We start from the raw sequence: 21905 nt of genomic DNA, 5'->3' as shown, positions 1-21905 counted from the left end.
ACTCCCTTTTGAATATATTTAGTGAATTGGCCTCAACTACTTTCTGTGGTAGAGAATTCCACAGGTTCACCACTCTCTGGGTGAAGAAGTTTCTCCTCATCTCGGTCCTAAATGGCTTACCCCTTATCCTCAGACTGTGACCCCTGGTTCTGGACTTCCCCAACATTGGGAACATTCTTTCTGCATCTAACCTGTCTAAACCCGTCAGAATTTTAAACGTTTCTATGAGGTCCCCTCTCATTCTTCTGAACTCCAGTGAATACAATCCCAATTGATCCAATCTTTCTTGATAGGTCAGTCCCGCCATCCCGGGAATCAGTCTGGTGAACCTTCGCTGCACTCCCTCAATAGCAAGAATGTCCTTCCTCAAGTTAGGAGACCAAAACTGTACACAATACTCCAGGTGTGGCCTCACCAAGGCCCTGTACAACTGTAGCAACACCTCCCTGCCCCTGTATTCAAATCCCCTCGCTATGAAGGCCAACATGCCATTTGCTTTCTTAACCGCCTGCTGTACCTGCATGCCAACCTTCAATGACTGATGTACCATGACACCCAGGTCTCGTTGCACCTTCCCTTTTCCTAATCTGTCACCATTCAGATAATAGTCTGTCTCTCTGTTTTTACCACCAAAGTGGATAACCTCACATTTATCCACATTATACTTCATCTGCCATGCATTTGCCCACTCACCTAACCTATCCAAGTCACTCTGCAGCCTAATAGCATCCTCCTCGCAGCTCACACTGCCACCCAACTTAGTATCATCCGCAAATTTGGAGATACTGCATTTAATCCCCTCGTCTAAATCATTAATGTACAATGTAAACAGCTGGGGCCCCAGCACAGAACCTTGCGGCACTCCACTAGTCACTGCCTGCCATTCTGAAAAGTACCCGTTTACTCCTACTCTTTGCTTCCTGTCTGACAACCAGTTCTCAATCCACGTCAGCACACTACCCCCAATCCCATGTGCTTTAACTTTGCACATTAATCTCTTGTGTGGGACCTTGTCGAAAGCCTTCTGAAAGTCCAAATATACCACATCAACTGGTTCTCCCTTGTCCACTTTACTGGAAACATCCTCAAAAAATTCCAGAAGATTTGTCAAGCATGATTTCCCTTTCACAAATCCATGCTGACTTGGACCTATCATGTCACCATTTTCCAGATGCACTGCTATGACATCCTTAATAATTGATTCCATCACTTTACCCACTACTGAGGTCAGGCTGACCGGTCTATAATTCCCTGTTTTCTCTCTCCCTCCTTTTTTAAAAAGTGGGGTTACATTGGCTACCCTCCACTCCATAGGAACTGATCCAGAGTCAATGGAATGTTGGAAAATGACTGTCAATGCATCCGCTATTTCCAAGGCCACCTCCTTAAGTACTCTAGGATGCAGTCCATCAGGCCCTGGGGATTTATCGGCCTTCAATCCCATCAATTTCCCCAACACAATTTCCCGACTAATAAAGATTTCCCTCAGTTCCTCTTCCTTACTAGACCCTCTGACCCCTTTTATATCCGGAAGGTTGTTTGTATCCTCCTTAGTGAATACCGAACCAAAGTACTTGTTCAATTGATCCGCCATTTCTTTGCTCCCCGTTATGACTTCCCCTGATTCTGACTGCAGGGGACCTACGTTTGTCTTCACCAACCTTTTTCTCTTTACATACCTATAGAAACTTTTGCAATCCGCCTTAATGTTCCCTGCAAGCTTCTTCTCGTACTCCATTTTCCCTGTCCTAATCAAACCCTTTGTCCTCCTCTGCTGAGTTCTAAATTTCTCCCAGTCCCCAGGTTCGCTGCTATTTCTGGCCAATTTGTATGCCACTTCCTTGGCTTTAATACTATCCCTGATTTCCCTAGATAGCCACGGTTGAGCCACCTTCCCCTTTTTATTTTTTACGCCAGACAGGAATGTACAATTGTTGTACTTCATCCATGCGGTCTCTAAATGTCTGCCATTGCCCATCCACAGTCAACCCCCTAAGTATCATTCGCCAATCTATCCTAGCCAATTCACGCCTCATACCTTCAAAGTTACCCTTCTTTAAGTTCTGGACCATGGTCTCTGAAATTACTGTTTCATTCTCCATCCTAATGCAGAATTCCACCATATTATGGTCACTCTTCCCCAAGGGGCCTCGCACAATGAGATTGTAGGGGCTGGAGCAGGTTACAGAGATAGGGAGGGGTGTAGGGGCTGGAGGAGGTTACAGAGATAGGGAGGGGTGTAGGGGCTGGAGGAGGTTACAGAGATAGGGAGGGGTGTAGGCTGGAGGAGGTTATAGTGATAGGGAGGGGTTTAGGGGCTGGAGGAGGTTACAGAGATAGGGAGAGGTATAGGAGCTGGAGGAGTTTACAGAGATAGGGAGGGGTGTAGGAGCTGGAGGAGGTTACAGAGATAGGGAGGGGTGTAGGAGCTGGAGGAGGTTACAGAGATAGGGAGTGTGTAAGGGCTGGAGGAGGTTACAGAGATAGGGAGGGGTGTAGGGGCTGGAGATGGTTACAGACATAGGGAGGGGTATCGGGGCTGGAGGAGGTTACAGAGATAGGGAGGGGTGTAGGGGCTGGAGGAGTTTACAGAGATAGGGAGGGTTGTAGGGGCTGGAGGTGGTTACAGACATAGGGAGGGGTATCGGGGCTGGAGGAGGTTACAGAGATAGGGAGGGGTGTAGGGGCTGGAGGAGGTTACAGAGGTAGGGTAGGGTGTAGGGGCTGGAGGAGGTTACAGACATCGGGAGGAGTGTAGGGGCTGGAGGAGGTTACAGAGATAGGGAGGGGTGTAGGGGCTGGAGGAGGTTACAGAGATAGGGAGGGGTGTAGGAGCTGGAGGCGGTTACAGAGATAGGGTAGGGTGTAGGGGCTGGAGGTATTTGTAAACAAGGATTAGCGTTTTAAAATCGAGGTGTTGACAGACCGGGCGATAGTGTTTTCTTATTCGTTCCTGGGATGTGGGTGTCGCTGGCAAGGCCGGCATTTATCGCCCATCCCTAATTGCCCCTTGAGAAGGTGGTGGTGAGCCGCCTTCTTGAACCGCTGCAGTCCGTGTGGTGAAGGTGCCCCCACAGTGCTGTTAGGGAGGGAGTTCCAGGATTGTGACCCAGCGACGATGAAGGAACGGCCGATATATTTCCAAGTCGGGATGGTGTGTGTGTGACTTGGAGGGGAACGTGAAGGTGGTGGTGTTCCCATGCGCCTGCTGCCCTTGTCCATCTAGGCGGTAGAGGTCGCGGGCAAGAGGTGGGCGATAGGTGAATGGGACTCAGGGCGAGTTAGGACACGGGGGCAGCGGGTTTTTGGAGGAGCTGATGGTTATGGAGGGGTGAAGGTGGGAGGCCGGCCAGGAGAGCGTTGGGAATAGTCGCTGGAAAATGTCACCAACGATGTCGCTGCAAGATCCTACAAATCCCCTGGGAGGACAGACGCACCAACGTTAGCGTCCTCGACCAGGCCAACATCCCCAGCATCGAAGCACTGACCACACTCGACCAGCTCCGCTGGGCAGGGCCACATTGTCCGCATGCCCCAGACACGAGACTCCCCAAAGCGAGCGCTCTACTCGGAACTCCTTCACGGCAAACGAGCCAAAGGTGGGCAGAGGAAACGTTACAAGGGACCACCCTCAAAGCCTCCCTGATAAATTGCAACATCCCCACCGACACCTGGGAGTCCCCGGCCCAAAGACCAGTCCGCCCTAAGTGGAGGAAGTGCATCCGGGAGGGCGCTGAGCATCTCGAGTCTCGTCGCCGAGAGCGTGCAGAAACCAAGCGCAGGCAGCGGAAGGAGCGTGCGGCAAACCAGTCCCACCCTCCCCTTCCCTCAACGACTATCTGTCCCACCTGTGACAGGGACTGTGGTTCTCGTATTGGACTGTTCAGCCACCTAAGGACTCATGTTAAGAGTGGAAGCAAGTCTTCCTCGATTCCGAGGGACTGTCTATGATGATAATAATGACACAGTCCAGGATTATCGACAGATTTTGCCCACGAGAAGTTCAGAGGGTGCGAGAGCGTCTGTAACAGCAAGCTTGGCCATGGGAACTACCTTTGTTGGCCCGTGATCAACCTGCAATTTATCATATCTTACACGGATAATGAGATAAACCCACCATTGCCTCCTCCACGTGTTTCCGTGGTAACGGAGTCAATGATTACATAATTACAATCACAATAAAGCAATATAATATTCCCTCCACACTCGCAGGTTATCTCTGACCGTCCTGCAGCAGAATTTAATAAAATAAACTAATGTTGACAAATAGATATAATAAATATTCTACGTAGCCAATTGAAGCAGGTTACTGATAACCAGGCTGACCGTTCTACAAGGCCCATTGATCACACGCCAATACTTTTTAGCGATAAGGGAGTGAAGGGTTATGGGGAGTGGGCAGGGAAGTGGAGCTGAGTCCATGATCAGATCGGCCATGATCGTATTGAATGGCGGAGCAGGTTCGAGGGGCCGAATGGCCTATTCCTGCTCCTATTTTGTGATATATTCACAGAGCACAGCACACACAGCTCCTAACATGGCAGGCAGCTCTCTCGGAAGCCTCCGGAATCTGCCTGGTTCTGTTTATTATTAACCCTGCACTTGCAGTACACAATACGTCCACATCCACAGTGTGAAGCTACAAACATTACAAGCTTACAGACATTACACTTCTCCCTCCTTAATGAAGAAGTTATTATAACAACATCAAACATAACTTTCATTTTTATACATAACACAGGATATATACTTTTTTTATCCATATTTACAAATTTAACTTTACCACTTGTTTTCTGTTTCGAAGGGGATACCTTCGCTCTTGAACAGAACCTTCCAAACATGGTGTCGATTTCACATTCATTCGAGGCTCATCCTGAGGAACGTTTTCCTCCACAGAATTTCCTTGATTTTCATTTGAAGTCACTCTAACTTCAGGCTCTTTATTTTCCTGACTCGGACTCAGACTTTCATTCTGATTCTCTCCTGGATTTGTTTCCAGTACATTGGATTTAGGATTTGCTACTGGTGTATCAAAACTATCTGATGAGTCAGAAATAATTGAATCATTCCCACCTTCAACTCCTTCCATGTCTGTAGGTAAAATATGATCAATATGAACAAACCTAACCTGTCCATTATCAAACATCTGACCAAATATGTGCGAGGACCACATATCTTCACCACTCTTCCTGGTAACCATTTAAACCATTTATGGTGATTATTCTTCACTCTCACATTCTGGTTTAATTTCACACTTCTCTGCCTTTTACTCTACCTCTATCCTGATTCTCTTTCTGTCTTAATTGTGTCTCTTCTACGGACTGTGCCAAATTTGGTTTGAACGATGAGAACCTGGTTCGTGGCTGTCGTTAGAGAAACAACTCTGCTGGTGTTCTACCAGTAGTTGTATGAGGAGTATTTCGAGATGTAATCAAAAAATTAGCCAATTTGTGATCCAATGACAACTGTCATTTCCTTGGATTTGGATTTAACATTTGTTTTATGAGGGCACGTTTTACAATTTGTACAGTGTGCTCTGCTGCACCATTCGAAGCAGGATGGTATGGTGGAACCTTGGGATGTTTCACACCATTTTTGCTCGTGAATTGTGCAAATTCTTCTGAACGAAATTGTGGTCCATTATCCGAAACAATTTCTTCAGGGTGGCCAAATGAAGAAAATAATCTTCGTAAAATGTCCAATGTTTTACTTGTTATTCTCCACATTGGGAACACCTCAACCCGTTTCGAATGGCTATCAATCCCAATGAACAATTGTTGTCCTTCTAACTCAGCAAAATCAATATGTAGCCTTTGCCACACCCTGGGAGGCCATTTCCATGGCTGTAATGGTACTGGTGGTGGTTGCTTGCTTACCAATTGACATGTGGTACACTGACTCACGATGTACTCTATATCTTTATCAAGACCTGGCCACCATAAATAACTGCGTGTAAAACTCTTGGTCAAGCACATTCCCAGGTGCTGGTTATGGAGGTCTCCTAATAATTTGGACCTGAATTTATTTGTTATAACCACTCTTGCACCCCACATGATACAATCTTTAGCGACTGATAATTCATTCCTACAAATGAAGAATGGATGTGTATCTTTGTCTGTTATCTGGTTTGGCCATCCATTTGCAATATACTCATACACCTTTGACATCACTGGGTCACGTTTGGTTGCTCTATCAATCTCTTCAGCTGTGACTGGCAGTTCATCAATGTATGAAAAATAAAACACTTCTTCCCTATCGGGTGTAACTTGTGATGGTGAAGGCAATCTAGACATTGCATCAGCATTACTGTGATCAGCTGATCGTCTGTATTCAATATCATATGTATATGCTGACAAAATCAAAGCCCATCTCTGCATTCGGGCTGCAGCTAATGTTGGAACTGGGGACTTTGGATGGAGGATTGCTGTTCGGGGCTTATGGTCTGTAACGATGGTAAACTTACGACCATACAAGTATTTGTGAAACTTCTTGACCACAAAAATTAATGCCAAAGCTTCCCTTTCAATTTGCACATAATTACTCTCACTGTCACTGAGAGTGCGTGAGGCAAAAGCAATTGGTCTCTCCTCCCCACTACGTGATACATGAGAGATTACTGCCCCAACTCCATACAGAGAGGCATCACATGCTAGTTTAATCACCTTAGATATGTCATAGTGAACTAACATGGTGCTCTCTAACAATTTGCTTTTACACTCCTTGAATGCTATATCGCATTCTTTTGACCACTTCCAATGGACCTGTTTTTTCAAAAGTTCCTTCAGTGGATGTAATATTGTAGCCAAATTTGGTAGGAACTTCCCATAATAGTTCAAAAGACCCAAGAATGAACGAAGTTCAGTGACATTCCTGGGAGTGGGTGCATTTCTAATTGCATCCAATTTTTCCATGGTTGGATGAAAACCATCTTTGTCTACTCTGTACCCTAAGTACTCCACTGAGTTTTTAAATAACTCACACTTACGAGCAGACACTTGTACTCTGTGCTTCTCTTGCCGTTTGTGGACTTCATTCAATATGTTATTATAAATTTGCCTGTTTGGTGCTGAAATTAGTATGTCATCCAAATAACATACTACCCCTTCAATACCTTGCAAAATCTGGTTCATCACCCCTTGGAATATGGCAGGGGCAGAAGACACTCCAAACGGCAGCCTATTAAACTGTTATAGGCCTAGATCAGTATTTATAGTCAAACATGACTTGGACTCCTCATCTAGTTCAAGCTGTAAGTAGGCACTCATAAGATCTAGTTTTGAGAAGATTTGACCACCTGTCAGTGTTGTGAACAAATCTTCTATATTCGGCAATGTATTGGGGACATTACCCTCCAGAACCTGGTTTACGGTTACTTTATAATCACCACACAATCTTACCTTACCATCGGACTTAGGTACAACAACAATGGGTGTAGCCCAATTGCATCGATCTATCTTACAAATAATGTTCTCAGTCTCTAGTCTTTTGAGTTCTTGCTCAACTTTTTCCTTGAGTGCATATGGTACGGAACGTGGCTTGTAGTAAACTGATCTAGTGTCCTTCTGTACCCTGATACTCGCCTTGAAGCCTTGGATCGGACTGCCCATTTCGCAGAACACCTTCGGATATTTCTTGATAACCTCATCCGTTGATGAAAATCTCGCTTCCACACAGAAAATCTTACTCCAATCCAGCTTCAGTGAGCTCAACCAATTTCTTCCTAGTAAGGCAGACTTGTCTCCTTTCACTACTATTAGAGGCAAGTTCTGAAATTGATCTTTATATTTCACCGGTACAGTGATACGACCTACCACAGGAATTTTCTCTCCCGAGTAGCCTCGCAGCTCTATCTTGGATTTCTCCAGTTGGAAATCACGCAATTTGTAGAGGTACAGCGATTCCGGTACTACACTCACGGATGCACCCGTGTCAATTTCCATCAGTATCTTGAATTCCGCAACATCTATGTGGATTTTTACACTTTCCGAATCGCTGTCCGTTAACCTCGTGCTCCTGATGACGTGTAACTCTAACATCTCCTCATCCTGTTGTTGTTCTTCCATGCTACGTAGTCTCTGGGGATTTCTACTCATAGCTTTGAACGCTGGGCTCATAGCTTTGTACGCTGGTTTACCCTTCAGTCGGCATGCCTTCGCAAGATGCCCAGTCTTCCTGCAGAAGAAACACTCTGCCTTCACGTATGGACAACTTTGAGCAATGTGTTGTCCCAGACACCTATAGCACGACTTCAACGCTCTGTTAGAATTTCCAGTTTCTGAGACTTTGGGCCCCCACCATCTTTTACTTTGAACCTGCAGGTGATTTACCTCGGTTGACTGACGACCGTAATCATTATTTAATTCTCGGGAATATTGTTCGGCCATGCCCATCGACCTCGCTGTCTGACAAGCAATCTCAAAAGTCAAGTCATCCGTCGTCAATAACTTCCTTCTGATCGCATCACTTTTCACCCCACAAACAAAACGATCCCATAATGCTCGGTTTTGAAAGTTTCCAAAATTACAGTGCATCGATAGCTTTTTTAATGCTACGATGTAAAATCACTGATACTTTTATCAGCCTTTTGGTTCCGAATCCCAAAATGATAGCTTTCAGCAATTTCTAACGGTTTGGGGTTATAGTGCTGCTTCATTAAAATCTCTTTAAGCGTTGTGTCCTTTGGCTCGTCAGACACAAACACATTTACCAGCGTTTCGTACAATGCCGGGCCTGCCTCTGATAAAAAGATCGCTTTCTTACGTTCCAACACAGCCCGGTTCTGGACTGCATTATCTGGAACTTTGATTATGTTATTTGCAGTGAAATACAATTCTAGCTGATCCACATATACTTTAAAATGTTCCCGGTCATGTCTATATTCCCCCAAATGTCCCATTACACCTGCCCTTTTAATCTCTAGCTATTCACACTGTGTGCTGCATTTTACCTCGGGTTTTTGTAGCTTTTTCCAAAGCCAGAAACTTCCAAAGTCTCTCTGTCGGCTGGCTAAATCCTTCACCAACAAAATTTAAGCTTTAAATAATCCGAAAAATCCCATCCTCATTGCCAAATGTGATATATTTACAGAGCACAGCACACAGAGCTCCTAACATGGCAGGCAGCTCTCTCGGAAGCCTCCGAAACAGCCTGGTTCTGTTTATTATTAACTCTGCAGTTGCAGTACACAATACGTCCACATCCACAAACATTACAAGCTTACAGACAGTACATATTTCTTATGTTTTAATATTCTTCCCAAGTCCAGCATCTCTCAGGGCTGTTTTGCTCGGACCTTGCTGAAGAGAATTTAAGATTTTTTTGCCTTTCTCCAACGCCTTTCATGACCCGGTGAAATTCCCCCAAATCGCTTTAAATAAAAGTTTATTCACAGGATGTGGTCGGCATTTATTGCCCATCCCTCTCGCCTCTGAGTCAGAAGGTCGTGGGTTCGAGTCCTACTCCAGGGACTTGAGCACATAAAACTTGGCTTGTACTGCAGGGCAGTGCTGAAGGAACGCCGCACTATACTGTCGGAGGGGCAGTACTGAGGGAGCGCCGTACTGCACTGTCGGAGGGGCAGTACTGAGGGAGCACTGCACTGTCGGAGGGGCAGTACTGAGGGAGCGCTGCACTGTCGGAGGGGCAGTACTGAGGAAGCGCCGTACTGCACTGTCGGAGGGGCGGGACTGAGGGAGCGCCGCACTGCACTGTCGGAGGGGCAGTACTGAGGGAGCGCGGCACTGTCGGAGGGGCAGCACTGAGGGAGCACCGCACTGCACTGTCGGAGGGGCAATACTGAGGGAGTGCTGCACTGCACTGTCGGAGGGGCAGTACTGAGGGAGTGCCGCACTGTCGGAGGGGTAGTACTGAGGGAGCGGCGCACTGTCGGAGGGGCAGTACTGAGGGAGTGCCGCACTGTCGGAGGGGTAGTACTGAGGGAACGGCGCACTGTCGGAGGGGCAGTACTGAGGGAGCGCCGCACTGTCGGAGGGGCAGTACTGAGGGAGCACCGCACTGTCAGAGGGGTAGTAGTGAGGGAGCGGCGCACTGTCGGAGGGGCAGTACTGAGGGAGCGCTGCACTGTCGGAGGGGCAGTACTGAGGGAGCACCGCACCGTCGGAGGGACAGTACTGAGGGAGTGCCGCACTGTCGGAGGGGCAGTACTGAGGGAGTGCTGCACTGTCGGAGGGGCAGTACTGAGGGAGCGCCGTACTGCACTGTCGGAGGGGCAGTACTGAGGGAGTGCCGCACTGTCGGAGGGGCAGTACTGAGGGAGCGCTGCACTGTCGGAGGGGCAGTACTGAGGGAGCGCCGTACTGCACTGTCGGAGGGGCGGGACTGAGGGAGCGCCGCACTGCACTGTCGGAGGGGCAGTACTGAGGGAGCGCGGCACTGTCGGAGGGGCAGCACTGAGGGAGCACCGCACTGCACTGTCGGAGGGGCAATACTGAGGGAGTGCTGCACTGCACTGTCGGAGGGGCAGTACTGAGGGAGTGCCGCACTGTCGGAGGGGTAGTACTGAGGGAGCGGCACACTGTCGGAGGGGCAGTACTGAGGGAGTGCCGCACTGTCGGAGGGGTAGTACTGAGGGAACGGCGCACTGTCGGAGGGGCAGTACTGAGGGAGCGCCGCACTGTCGGAGGGGCAGTACTGAGGGAGCACCGCACTGTCAGAGGGGTAGTAGTGAGGGAGCGGCGCACTGTCGGAGGGGCAGTACTGAGGGAGCGCTGCACTGTCGGAGGGGCAGTACTGAGGGAGCACCGCACCGTCGGAGGGACAGTACTGAGGGAGTGCCGCACTGTCGGAGGGGCAGTACTGAGGGAGCGCTGCATTGTCGGAGGGACAGTACTGAGGGAGCACCGCACCGTCGGAGGGGCAGTACTGAGGGAGTGCTGCACTGTCGGAGGGGCAGTACTGAGGGAGCGCCACACTGTCGGAGGGGCAGTACTGAGGGAGTGCTACACTGTCGGAGGGGCAGTACTGAGGGAGCGGCGCACTGTCGGAGGGGCAGTACTGAGGGAGCTCTGCATTGTCGGAGGGGTAGTACTGAGGGAGCGCCGCACTGTCGGAGGGGCGGTACTGAGGGAGTGCCGCACTGTTGAGGAGCAGGACTGAGGGAGTGCCGCACTGTCGGAGGGGTAGTACTGAGGGCGCGGCGCACTGTCGGAGGGGCGGTACTGAGGGAGTGCCGCACTGTTGAGGAGCAGGACTGAGGGAGTGTCGCACTGTCGGAGGGGCGGTACTGAGGGAGTGCCGCGCTGGCAGAGGGGCAGTATTGAGGGAGTGCCGCACTGTTGAGGAGCAGGACTGAGGGAGCGCCGCACTGTTGAGGAGCAGGACTGAGGGAGCGCATAAAAGAGTAAGTTAAAAGATCTCATGGCTACTATTTGGAAGAGGAGCAGGGGGAGTTTTCGCCGGTGGCCTGGGGCCAATATTTATCCCTCAATATTTATCCAATATTTATGGAAGGCACTGCTCTCTTCTGGCCACCCTGTGCACTACACCCTGCTGTACCTGTCTGTTAAGATTAAGTAAGACAGACTTGCATTTCTATAGCGCCTTTCACTACCTCAGGACGTCCCAAAGCGCCTCACAGCCAATGAGGTATATTTGAAGTGCGCTCACTGTTGTAATGTGGGAAAGGCAGCAGCCAATTTGCGCACAGCAAGCTCCCACACACAGCAATGTGATAATGACCCAGATCATCTGTTTTTGGTGATGTTGATTGAGGGATAAATATTGGCCTCAGGACACCGGGGAGAACTCCCCCTGCTCCTCTTCCAAATAGTGGCCGTGGGATCTTGTAAGTTCGTCTTTTATGCATTCCCTCAGTAGTGCCCCTCCGACAGTGCAGCGCTCCCTCAGTACTGCCCCTCCGACAGTGCGGCGCTCCCTCAGTACTGCCCCTCCGACAGTGCTGCACTCCCTCAGGCGAGCCCCAGGTGGGCAGAGGAAACGTTACAAGGGACCACCCTCAAAGCCTCCCTGATAAAGTGCAACATCCCCCACCGACACCTGGGAGTCCCTGGGCCCAAAGACCAGTCCCGCCCGAAGTGGAGGAAGTGCATCCGGGAGGGGCGCTGAGCACCTCGAGTCTCGTCGCCCGAGAGCGTGCAGAAACCAAGCGCAGGCAGCGGAAGGAGCGTGCGGCAAACCTGTCCCACCCTCCCCTTCCCTCAACGTCTGTCTGTCCCGCCTGTGACAGGGACTGTGGTTCCGGTATTGGACTGTTCAGCCACCTCAGGACTCGTGTTAAGAGTGGAAGCAAGTCTTCATCAATTACGAGGCACTGTCGATGAAGATGATGATACCTCCCTCCAAATTTCTTCCTTACTCCTTTCTGTCTGATGCGGAAAGGGCCGGTGGGGTGTGGGATGCATTGGGTCACTGTGTTGAGGAGCCGGTAACAGACTCGATGGGCTGAATGACCTCCTCCTGAGCCGTGTGATGATAAAAACTGCGTGCGAGCACACTGGGGTTTGACATTGCGTGATCGCTGCCTTGTTAAACAGGCCAGGGAGTGAGTGAACCCTCCCATTGAGCCCCTCTCCCTCTCGCTCGGCCAACAATAGCTGATTCACCAACGATTCAACTCAGTCATGATGAACTAGAACAGAACGACTGCAGCAATGGTTTGTATTGACCGCTCTGTTCCTGCAGCGAGATTGAGAGAAGTGTGTTGTCAATATAGGCCTTCTGATATTATTGTCCAATGGGATCCCGTTCCACGGGTTCCTGCTGCAAATGTCAGGCCGATCCCCGAAAGGTGAGAGTTCGCGCGTGACCCCTTCGCCAGGTCAGGGGTCACTCGAGCGAGACAGACAGGGCCCGCATTCTCAAAGCGCATTTCACCAACTCAGGACTTCCCCAAGGGGCCTCATACAGTCGCGGGTAGAGCTCCTGGAGAGGGAGGGAGTGAGAGAGATGGAGGGAGAGAGAAAGTGAGGGGGAGAGAGAGACACAGAGTGAGAGAGCGAGGGCGAGATAGGGAGAGCGATCATCTCCTTCGAGCACGTAATCCAGGCTGACATTCCCAGTGCAGTACTGAGGGAGCGCCGCACTGTGGGAGGGGCAGTACTGAGGGAGCACGGCACTGTGGGAGGGGCAGTACTGAGGGAGTGCCGCACTGTGGAGGGATAGTACTGAGGGAGCACTGCACTGTGGGAGGGGCAGTACTGAGGGAGTGCCGCACTGTGGAGGGGTAGTACTGAGGGAGTGCCGCACTGTCGGAGGGGTAGTACTGAGGGAGTGCTGCACTGTGGGAGGGGCAGTACTGAGGGAGCGCCGCACTATGGAAGGGGTAGTACTGCGGGAACACGGCACTGTGAAAGGGGTAGTACTGCGGGAGCACGGCACTGTGAAAGGGGTAGTACTGAGGGAGCACTGCATTGTCCGAGGGGCGGTACTGAGGGAGCACCACATTGTCCAAGGGGCAGTACTGAGGGAGTGCCACACTGTTGGAGGGGCAATACTGAGGGAGTGCCGCACTGTGGGAGGGGCAGTACTGAGGGAGTACCGCACTGTGGAGGGGTAGTACTGAGGGAGTGCCGCACTGTCGGAGGGGCAGTACTGAGGGAGTGCCACACTGTTGGAGGGGCAATACTGAGGGAGTGCCGCACTGTGGGAGGGGCAGTACTGAGGGAGTGCCGCACTGTGGAGGGGTAGTACTGAGGGAGTGCCGCACTGTCGGAGGGGCAGTACTGAGGGAGCACCACACTGTCAGAGGGGCAGTACTGAGGGAGCGCCGCACTGTCGGAGGGTCAGTACTGAGGGAGTGCCGCACTGTCGGAGGGTCAGTACTGAGGGAGTGCCGCACTGTCAGAGGGGCAGTACTGAGGGCGCACCACACTGTCAGAGGGGCAGTACTGAGGGAGCGCCGCACTGTCGGAGGGTCAGTACTGAGGGAGCACCACACTGTCGGAGGGGCAGTACTGAGGGAGCACCGCACTGTCGGAGGGGCAGTACTGAGGGAGTGCCGCACTGTCGGAGGGGCGGTACTGAGGGAGCGCCGCACTGTCGGAGGGGCAGTACTGAGGGAGCGCCGCACTGTCGGAGGGGCAGTACTGAGGGAGCACCGCACTGTCGGAGGGGCAGTACTGAGGGAGCACCGCACTGTCGGAGGGGCAGTACTGAGGGAGCGCCGCACTGTCGGAGGGGCAGTACTGAGGGAGCGCCGCACTGTCGGAGGGGTGGTACTGAGGGAGCACCGCACTGTCGGAGGGGCAGTACTGAGGGAGTGTATAAAACCAGTTCTCCGATGTGTCCAGCTCTGGCTTGGCAGATTGCTCACATCTTGGGAGCCGGGACATTACGTGGGCAGGATTGCGAGATTTACCCGTCTCAGGCCCAGACAATGTCCTCAGAATTCTTGCACCTGATAAAAGTGGGCTCATAGCCAACATTAACCAGCGTAAGGGTTTTGAAACATACAAAAACATCAAAAAATAACATTTAAAAACCATTTGTTCATGTTAAAAACCCTGCCCTTTAAGGTAAGTTTATTTTAAAGCATAATTAAAAAACTTTTATAATAATTGAAACAATATATTTCTTTTCTCAGACATTTAACTGTAATTTAAAGATGTGATTTTTCCCGATTATTTGATTGGTGTTTGGGAGATTGGGGGGTTCCTCAATCATAATAATCAGTTCTCCAACTTACGGAGTTCCCCTTGTTATGAATGAGAAAATACTGCGCCTGGATTGGCTGCCCAGCGCCACGTGACTCCAGTCCAGATCTACGTCCGTCCCGATGTGCACGCGCTCCGATGCGCAGGGAGAGGAGGCGTCAGGACGGGGATCGCTGTTGGGCGCAGCAGGAACAGGTAAGTGCGCGCCGATTCTCCAGAACGCCCGCGGGAAGGAGGAGTCGGGATTTGAGCGAGTGAGTGTCAAGGAGAAGGATTTCAAGCCTTTAATTCTATGGAAGGCACTGCTCTCTGCTGGCCGCCCTGTGCACTACACCCTGCTGTACCTGTCTGTTAAGATTAAGTAAGACAGACTTGCATTTCTATAGCGCCTTTCACCAGCTCACGACGTCCCAAAGCGCCTCACAGCCAATGAGTTCCATTTGAAGTGCGCTCACTGTTGTATTGTGGGAAAGGCAGCAGCCAATTTGCGCACAGCAAGCTCCCACACACAGCAAAGTGATAATGACCCAGATCACCTGTTTGTGGTGATGTTGATTGACGGATAAATATTGGCCCCAGGTCACCGGGGAGAACTCACCCTGCTCCTCTTCCAAATAGTAGCCATGGGATCTTTTATGTTAGTCTTTTAAGCACTTCCTCAGTACTGCCCCTCCGACAGTGCGGCACTCCCTCAGTAGTGCCCCTCCGACAGTGCGGCACTCCCTCAGTACTGCCCATCCAACAGTGCGCCGCTCCCTCAGTACTGCCCCTCCGACAGTGCGGAGCTCCCTCAGTACTGCCCATCCAACAGTGCGCCGCTCCCTCAGTACCGCCCCTCCGACAGTGCGGCACTCCCTCAGTAGTGCCCCTCCGACAGTGCGGCACTCCCTCAGTACTGCCCATCCAACAGTGCGCCGCTCCCTCAGTACCGCCCCTCCGACAGTGCGGCACTCCCTCAGTATTGCCCCTCCGACAGTGCGGCGCTCCCTCAGTCCTGCCCCTCCGACAGTACGGCGCTCCCTCACTACTGCCCCTCCGACAGTGCGGTGCTCCCTCAGTACTGCCACTCCAACAGTGCAGCACTCCCTCAGTACTGTCCCTCCGACAGTGCAGCACTCCCTCAGTACTGCCCCTCCGACAGTACGGCGCTCCTTCACAACTGCCCCTCCGACAGTGCGGTGCTCCCTCAGTACTGCCCCTCCGACAGTGCGGCACTCCCTCAGTACTGCCCCTCCGACAGTGCAGCACTCCCTCAGTACTGCCCCTCCGACAGTGCGGCACTCCCTCAGTACTGCCCCTCCGACAGTGCAGCACTCCCTCAGTACTGCCCCTCCGACAGTGCGGCACTCCCTCATTACTGCCCCAGACAGTGCGGCACTCCCTCAGTACTGCCCCTCCGACAGTGCGGCACTCCCTCAGTACTGCCCCTCCGACAGTGCGTCGCTCCCTCACTACTGTCCCTCCGACAGTGCGGTGCTCCCTCAGTACTGCCCCTCCGACAGTGCAGCACTCCCTCAGTACTGCCCCTCCGACAGTGCGGCACTCCTTCAGTACGGCCCCTCCGACAGTACGGCGCTCCCTGAGTACTGCCCCTCCGACAGTGCGGCGCTCCCTCAGTACTGCCCCTCCGACAGTGCGGCGCTCCCTCAGTACTGCCCCTCCGACAGTGCGGCGCTCCCTCAATACCACCCCTCCGACAGTGCGATGCTCCCTCAGTGTTGACACTGGGGGAGTGTCAGGCTTGGGATTATGGGACTCGAGTCTCCGGGTGGGGATTTGAACCCAAGACCTTCTGACTCAGGGGCGGGAGAGAGAGAGCGCTGACACCACTGAACCACACTGACAGCATCGTGGGGACAGTAAGTGAGAATGGGATCATTAATGGGGACATTGATTCCCCTCTTGGTTCCCGGGACCACTATTTTCTGCCCTGCTCTCTGTCCCTATTCCCTGCCCCTCCTCCATAGTCTTCTCCATTGAACAGCTGCTGTACAGACAAAGCTCGTAACTATCAAACAAACCACTTCCTTCAGTCAGCTGTGTCTCAGTGCTAACAATTCCGCTTCTGAGTTATCGGTTCCCGGTCCGGTAACGCCTCAGTGTTAATATTCTCATCCTGGATCTCCTCATCCCTCCCTATCTCTGTAACCCTCCAGCACCTACACCCCTCCCTATCTCTGTAACCCCCTCCAGCCCCAACACCCCTCCCTATCTCTGTAACCTCCTCCAGCCCCCACACCCCTCCCTATCTCTGTAACCTCCTCCAGCCCCTACACCCCTCCCTATCTCTGTAACCCTCCAGCACCTACACCCCTCCCTATCTCTGTAACCCCCTCCAGCCCCTACACCCCTCCCTATCTCTGTAACCCCTCCAGCCCCTACAACCCTTCCTATCTCTGTAACCTCCTCCAGTCCCCACACTCCTACCTATCTCTGTATCCTCCTCCAGCCCCTACACCCCTCCCTATCTCTGTAACCAGCTCCAGCCCATATACCACTCCCTATCTCTGTAAACCCATCCAGCCCCTACACCCCTCCCTATCTCTGTAACATCCCCCAGTCCCTACATGGATGGCCAGTACTGAAGGAGCGCTGCACTGACCGAGCGCCATTACTGAGGGAGCACTATACTGTGGGAGCGGCAGTACTGAGGGAGCGCTACACTGTCGGAGGGGCAGTACTGAGGGAGCGCTACACTGTCGGAGGGGCAGTACTGAGGGAGTGCCGCACTGTCTGAGGGACAGTACTGAAGGAGCACTACACTGTCGGTGGGGCAGTACTGAGGGAGCGGCGCACTGTTGGAGGGGCAGTACTGAGGGAGTGCCGCACTGTCGGAGGGGCAGTACTGAGGGAGTGCCGCACTGTCGGAGGGGCAGTACTGAGAGAGTGCCGCACTGTCGGAGGGACAGTACTGAGGGAGTGCCGCACTGTCGGAGGGGCAGTACTGAGGGAGCGTCGCACTGTCGGAGGGGCAGTACTGAGGGAGCGCCGCACTGTCTGAGGGGCAGTACTGAGGGAGTGCCACACTGCCGGAGGGGCAGTACTGAGGGAGCGCTACACTGTCGGAGGGGCAGTACTGAGGGAGTGCCGCACTGTCGGAGGGGCAGTACTGAGGAAGTGCTGCACTGTCGTAGGGGCAGTACTCAGGGAGTGTCGCACTGTGCCGGAGGGGCAGTACTGAGGGAATGCCGCACTGTCGGAGGGCCAGTGCTGAGGGAGCACCGCACTGTCGGAGGGGCAGTACTGAGGGAGCGCCGCACTGTCGGAGGGGCAGTACTGAGGGAGCGCCGCACTGTCGGAGGGGCAGTACTGAGGGAGTGCCGCACTGTCGGAGGGGCAGTACTGAGGGAGCGCCGCACTGTCAGAGGGGCAGTACTGCGGGAGTGCCGCACTGTCTGAGGGGCAGTACTGAGGGAGTGTATAAAACCAGTTCTCCGATGTGTCCAGCTCTGGCTTGGCAGATCGCGCACATCTCGGGAGCCAGGACATTACGTGGGCAGGATTGCGAGATTTACCCGTCTCAGGCCCAGCGACTGTCCTCAAAATTCTTGCAGCTGATAAAAGTGGGCTCATAGCCGACATTTACCAGCGTAAGGGTTTTGAAACATACAAAAACATATAAAAATAACATTAAAACAACACTTGTTCAAGTTAACAACCCTGCCCATTAAGGTAAGTTTATTTGAAAGCATAATTAAAAAACTTTTAAAATAATGGGAATAATATATTTCTTTTCTCAGACATTTAACTGTAATTTAAAGATGTGATTTTTCCCGATTATTTGATTGGTGTTTGGGAGATTGGGGGGTTCCTCAATCATAATAATCAGTTCTCCAACTTACGGAGTTCCCCTTGTTATGAATGAGAAAATACTGCGCCTGGATTGGCTGCCCAGCGCCACGTGACTCCAGTCCAGATCTACGTCCGTCCCGATGTGCACGCGCTCCGATGCGCAGGGAGAGGAGGCGTCAGGATGGGGATCGCTGTTGGGCGCAGCAGGAACAGGTAAGTGCGCGCCGATTCTCCAGAACGCCCGCGGGAAGGAGGAGTCGGGATTTGAGCGAGTGAGTGTCAAGGAGAAGGATTTCAAGCCTTTAATTTTATAGAAGGCACTGCTCTCTGCTGGCCGCCCTGTGCACTACACCCTGCTGTACCTGTCTGTTAAGATTAAGTAAGACAGAATTGCATTTCTATAGCGCCTTTCACCAGCTCAGGACGTCCCAAAACGCCTTACAGCCAATGAGATACATTGAAGTGCGCTCACTGTTGTATTGTGGGAAAGGCAGCAGCCAATTTGCGCACAGCAAGCTCCCACACACAGCAAAGTGATAATGACCCAGATCACCTGTTTTTGATAATGTTGATTGACGGATAAATATTGGCCCCAGGTCACCGGGGAGAACTCCCCTGCTCCTCTTCCAAATAGTAGCCGTGGGATCTTTTAACTTACTCTTTTATACGCTCCCTCAGTACTGCCCCTCGAACAATGCGGCACTCCCTCAGTATTGCCCCTCCGACAGTGCGGCGCTCCCTCAGTATTGCCCCTCCGACAGTGCGGCGCTCCCTCAGTATTGCCCCTCCGACAGTGCGGCGCTCCCTCAGTACTGCCCCTCCGACTTTGCGACACTCCCTCAGTACTGCCCCTCCGACAGTGCGATGCTCCCTCAGTGTTGACACTGGGGGAGTGTCTGGCTTGGGATTATGGGACTCGAGTCTCCGGAGTGGGGATTGGAACACATGACCTTCTGACTCAGGGGCGGGAGAGAGAGAGCGCTGACACCACTGAACCACACTGACAGCATTGTGGGGACTGTGAGTGAGAATGGGATCATTAATGGGGACATTGATTCCCCTCTTGGTTCCCGGGACCACTATTTTCTGCCCTGCTCTCTGTCCCTATTCCCTGCCCCTCCTCCATAGTCTTCTCCATTGAACAGCTGCTGTACAGACAAAGCTCGTAACTATCAAACAAACCACTTCCTTCAGTCAGCTGTGTCTCAGTGCTAACAATTCCGCTTCTGAGTTATCGGATCCCGGTCCGGTAACGCCTCAGTGTTAATATTCTCATCCTGGATCTCCTCATCCCTCCCTATCTCTGTAACCCTCCAGCACCTACACCCTCCCTATCTCTGTAACCTCCTCCAGCCCCTACACCCCTCCCTATCTCTGTACCCCTCCAACCCCAACACCCTCCCTATCTCTGTAACCTCCTCCAGCCCCTACACCCCTCCCTATCTCTGTAACACTCCAGCACCTACACCCCTCCCTATCTCTGTAACCCCCTCCAGCCCCTACAACCCTCCCTATCTCTGTAACCCCTCCAGCCCCTACACCCCTCCCTATCTCTGTAACCCTCCAGCACCTAAACCCCTCCCTATCTCTGTAACCCCCTCCAGCCCCTACACCCCTCCCTATCTCTGTAACCCTCCAGCACCTACACCCCTCCCTATCTCTGTAACCCCCTCCAGCCCCTACAACCCTCCCTATCTCTGTAACCCCTCCAGCCCCTACAACCCTCCCTATCTCTGTAACCCCTCCAGCCCTACACCCTCCCTATCTGTGTAATCTCCTCCAGTCCCCACACCCCTCCCTATCTCTGTAACCCCTCCAGCCCCTACAACCCTCCCTATCTCTGTAACCCCTCCAGCCCCAACCACCCTCCCTATCTCCGTAACGCCCTCCAGCCCCTACACCCCTCCCTATCTCTGTAACCTCCTCCAGCCCCTACACCCCTCCCTATCTCTGTAACCTCCTCCAGCCCCTACACCCCTCCCTATCTCTGTAACCTCCCCCAGTCCCTACATGGATGGCCAGAACTGACAGAGCGCCACACTGTCCGAGCGCCATTACTGAGGGAGCACTATACTGTGGGAGGGGCAGGACTGAGCGAGTGCCGCACTGTTGGAGGGGCGATACTAACTAAGTGCCGCACTGTCGGAGGGGCAGCACTGAGGAAGCACCGCACTGTCGGAGGGGCAGTACTGAGGGAGTGCCACACTGTCGGAGGGGCAGTACTGAGGGAGTGCCACACTGTCGGAGGGCCAGTGCTGAGGGAGCACCGCACTGTCGGAGGGCCAGTGCTGAGGGAGCACCGCACTGTCGGAGGGGCAGTACTGAGGGAGCGCCGCACTGTCGGAGGGGCAGTACTGATGGAGCGTATAAAACCAGTTCTCCGATGTGTCCAGCTCTGGCTTGGCAGATCGCGCACATCTCGGGAGCCGGGACATTACGTGGGCAGGATTGCGAGATTTGCGTGGCTCAGGCCTCGCGACTGTCCTCAAAATTCTTGCACCTGATAAAAGTGGCCTAATAGTTGACATTTACTAGCGTAAGGGTTTTGAAACAGACAAAAACATATCAAAACATATAAAAATAAAATTAAATAAACACTTGGTCATGTTAACAACCCTGCCCATTAAGGTAAGTTTATTTTAAAGCATAATTAAAAAACTTTTAAAATAATGGGAATAATAATTTCTTTTCTCAGACATTTAACTGTAATTTAAAGATGTGATTTTTCCCGATTATTTGATTGGTGTTTGGGAGATTGGGGGGTTCCTCAATCATAATAATCAGTTCTCCAACTTACGGAGTTACCCTTGTTATGAATGAGAAAATACTGCGCCTGGATTGGCTGCCCAGCGCCACGTGACTCCAGTCCAGATCTACGTCCGTCCCGATGTGCACGCGCTCCGATGCGCAGGGAGAGGAGGCGTCAGGACGGGGATCGCTGGTGGGCGCAGCAGGAACAGGTAAGTGCGCGCCGATTCTCCAGATCGCCCGCGGGAAGGAGGAGTCGGGATTTGAGCGAGTGAGTGTCAAGGAGAAGGATTTCAAGCCTTTAATTCTATGGAAGGCACTGCTCTCTGCTGGCCGCCCTGTGCACTACACCCTGCTGTACCTGTCTGTTAAGATTAAGTAAGACAGAATTGCATTTCTATAGCGCCTCACAGCCAAAGAGGTAAATTTGAAGTGCGCTCACTGTTGTATTGTGGGAAAGGCAGCAGCCAATTTGCGCACAGCAAGCTCCCACACACAGCAAAGTGATAATGACCCAGATCAGCTGTTTGTGGTGATGTTGATTGAGGGATAAATATTGGCCCCAGGTCACCGGGGAGAACTCCCCCTGCTCCTCTTCCAAATAGTAGCCATGGGATCTTTTATGTTAGTCTTTTAAGCACTTCCTCAGTCCTGCCCCCCTGGCAGTACGGCACTCCCCCGACAGTGTCGCGTGCCCTCAGTACCGCCCCTCCAACAGTGCGGCGCTCCCTCACT

Source organism: Pristiophorus japonicus, chromosome 31 (genome assembly GCF_044704955.1).
Source record: "Pristiophorus japonicus isolate sPriJap1 chromosome 31, sPriJap1.hap1, whole genome shotgun sequence".
Lineage (NCBI taxonomy): Eukaryota > Metazoa > Chordata > Chondrichthyes > Pristiophoridae > Pristiophorus > Pristiophorus japonicus.
This window is presented reverse-complemented; position numbering follows the sequence as displayed.